We start from the raw sequence: 3,194 nt of genomic DNA on the forward strand, positions 1-3,194 counted from the left end.
TTTTAATTTGCGGTCTCAATTGCTTTGTCTTCAAGTTCTCTTCTTCTGCAGTTTTGCATCTGCTGTTCATCTCTACCCTTGTATTCTTCATCTGAGACATGGAGTTTTCATCTCTAGATGTTTGATTGGGATCTTTTTATGTTCTTCTCTGTCTTCTTTTTACCTGTTTTCTCATTCAGACTAAATCTGAACTCAAGACTGGAACTGCAACTGTTCCTTAAATATCCAGGCTCCTCACCAGGCTTCGGACCGTGCATTTCAGATACACCAGCCCCACAATTGCATGAGCTATTGCTTAAATTCTCTCTCTCTCTCTCTCTCTCTCTCTCTCTCTCTCTCTCTCTCTCCCCGCTTCCTCCTTCCCTCCCTTCCATCCTCCCTTTCTTTCTTTTACATCTTGGTATAATTTAATGAGTTTATAAGAAAGGATTTGCAAAAAAATATACCATTGTAAAGTAAAAATAAATCATTTTAATATACACATTTTCATTTCTGTTAATTCAACATTGATTTCTACTATGCACATATTCACATTTAGTTTGAATTGCTTCATATTTATTTTCCAACATGCAGCAACCTTCAACAAGATAGCTCATGAACTGTTTATTCTTAAAGAGGACAATGAACCTTGTCCTCAAAGATTTTTATCAACTTTAACATTTTCAACGTGCCCTATGAGGCTGCTCAGCACGATTTTTCACTGAAATTTCTTATTTGGAAAATGGAAAAACAGACTAGGATCTTCCCACGTCTCCTGGTTGCTTGTATTCAAATCACACAGGTTGGATAAGTAGTAGAGACTGAATAATAAGTAAATCTCCTCTAAACACAGCTGAGTGAGACACCTTCATTTTTAGAAAGTGCACTGAATCACGATAACCTTCCTAACGGTGTGATTTGTTCCAGCGTTCTTTTTATACTGAGGAATGGAAATGTTAATCCTCTTGCATAGTACTCTTATTTGTGGCATTATAGAGTTTTCTTCTCCAGCCATTTTTCTATAGTGAGGTGATTTACTGGATGTGCTGCAGCATTAAGAACATTAAGATGTCTACTTTCATAATCTAAGTTGGTGACAGCCTTCTCATTTTCTGCCAAATAGATCAAACCACACTTTTAACAATGGTGGCAGCACAGCTTCTTCAGCAATACCACCTTGATTTATAGCTTGTTTGTTCCAATACTCCTCCAGCTACATTAGGAGCCAAAAGTAGAGGGGTAGAAGCTGGCCCCGAACAGGGAGGTGAAGCCCCTAAAAATGAGAGCAGTCTGCAGGTTTTGGACATGGCACCAGCCTGGGACTGCTCTGACTGGCTGAGAGCCCCACACTCTCCAAATCCTGGATAGTGCTGGCCGGGTGAGTTCTAAGCAATTTTCATGTATAAATTCATCGAATCCCCACCACAGGAGTACGTTATTTTCATTTTAGTTGTGAGGGAACTGAGGATCATATAGGTCAACTGACTTTCTAAAGGTCATACAGCCAGGAAGTGACAAAGTTAGTATTTAATCAAAGCTAGGCCTGACTAGAAAGCCCACAGATGAATCTCTAATTAATACTGTCTATTTTCCTGGTAAGTGCAACTTTTCCTAATAATGAGACCAGAGAGAAACATATATTCCATGGGTTTTTGTAGAGCAAATAATAAATGTCCTGAAAAAAAACATCTTTACTATAAACGCAATGACAAATTTCATTGAGCTTATCATGATAATTTATAACCATCCAAGTTAATATTTGTAGCGAATGAGTTCTTAGGTGCTTGAAACAATGTGTTTTAAGTGGATCAAACACACTTCCCTCTATCTGCTAACATGTTAATCTGGCAAGAATAATTGCACCTCCCTTTTTTTAGAGAAGTCTGACGCATCACAAATTCTGAATTATTCGAGCCGAATCTCTGACACATTAAAAGTGGCAAGGCTCATTTAGACTTAATTTATATTTATTCTGGATAGGATCATGTATGGCAGTCTTCGAATGTTGTGCTAGATTCAATACTGAAGTCAAATAGTGGAAAATAATTGCTGAGCAGCCTGACTAAATTTTAAATTTAGTTATGCTAGCGTGCTGTGAATTTGGTTGTGAACAAATCAACCAAGTACCCCCACCACCTGCCTGTCCCCATCTCATTTGCCCTACTAAATTCTTATTCATCTCCTAATTGGGGCCTTTAAGCCCAGAACTTCTATCTGGAGGATACCTTAATGATGACTGTTCAATGAAAGTGATAAGAAAGAAATGGATCTTTTCTCAAAATCTAGAATTATCTGATTATGTAAGATTCAAAATTGAGATGAGCTACCATTAAATTATAACATTATAGCACTTTGATGTCTGGGTTTGTTCATTTCAGGAAGCACTAGTCACTAGTCATTCATATACAGAACTGGGAAGGAGACAGGGGAAACAGGTGGCCTATTACTATATCCATTAGACAAGAGATTTATGAATTACATATCCATCTTGAGGCAATTAGGCTGATCGATTTTTTTCTCTTATGACTTCATTGTAAACTCCTGACAATAAAGCAATTATAAAGTAAGTATCTTAGAATTTATCTAAGATATGAAAGGCAAATGACTTCCCATTCACTTGAAGTAAAGTGGACCCCTATCCACCTTTCCTTTGACAGATTCAGTACTTCCAAGACAAATTCACTGTTCTAAAAGATGTGTAAATATAAGAGGTCTAATGTATGAATGGCAAGTAAAATAGGTGAGACAATTTGTTTCAATTGCTAAATTGTTTGTTGATTTTATTTTTAATTAATTAATTTATATTTTTATGGTGACACTGGTTAACAAAATCCAATGTTTCAGCTGAACATTTTAACAGTAAGGCATATATATTTACATTGTGTTCACCTCCCATAGTTAGATTTGTCACCACATATTTGACCCCATTTACCCCACCATTTACCCTGTACCTACCCCTTCCCTTCTCACATCTGGTAAGCACTAGTCTATAGTTCATGTCCATGAGTCTCTGTTTATCCTGTTTGTTTGTTGCTTTTAGGTTTATATCCCACATATAAATGATATCATGTGATTTTTTCCTTTTTCTGTCTGGCTTATATCGCTTAGCATGATTATCTCGAGGTCCATCCATGTTGTCGCAAATGGCAGTATTTTATCTCTTCTTATGGCTGAGTAATATGCCATTGTATATATGTACCACAGCTTCTTTAGCC

At 36.9% G+C, this 3,194-nt stretch overlaps 1 protein-coding gene and 1 pseudogene across 1 annotated transcript in view; both read right to left on the reverse strand.

Annotated features, from left to right (window-relative positions):
• IL1RAPL2 (interleukin 1 receptor accessory protein like 2) overlaps nucleotides 1-3,194 on the reverse strand; it is a 608,417-nt gene that overhangs the window by 250,679 nt on the left and 354,544 nt on the right. The gene's annotated exons all lie outside the window — the stretch shown is intronic.
• The window catches only part of LOC102893614, a 26,564-nt pseudogene continuing 24,454 nt past the window's right edge, over nucleotides 1,085-3,194 (reverse strand).

The sequence above is a fragment of the Pteropus alecto genome, unplaced genomic scaffold, assembly GCF_000325575.1.
Source record: "Pteropus alecto unplaced genomic scaffold, ASM32557v1 scaffold150, whole genome shotgun sequence".
In the NCBI taxonomy this organism is placed as follows: Eukaryota; Metazoa; Chordata; class Mammalia; order Chiroptera; family Pteropodidae; genus Pteropus; species Pteropus alecto.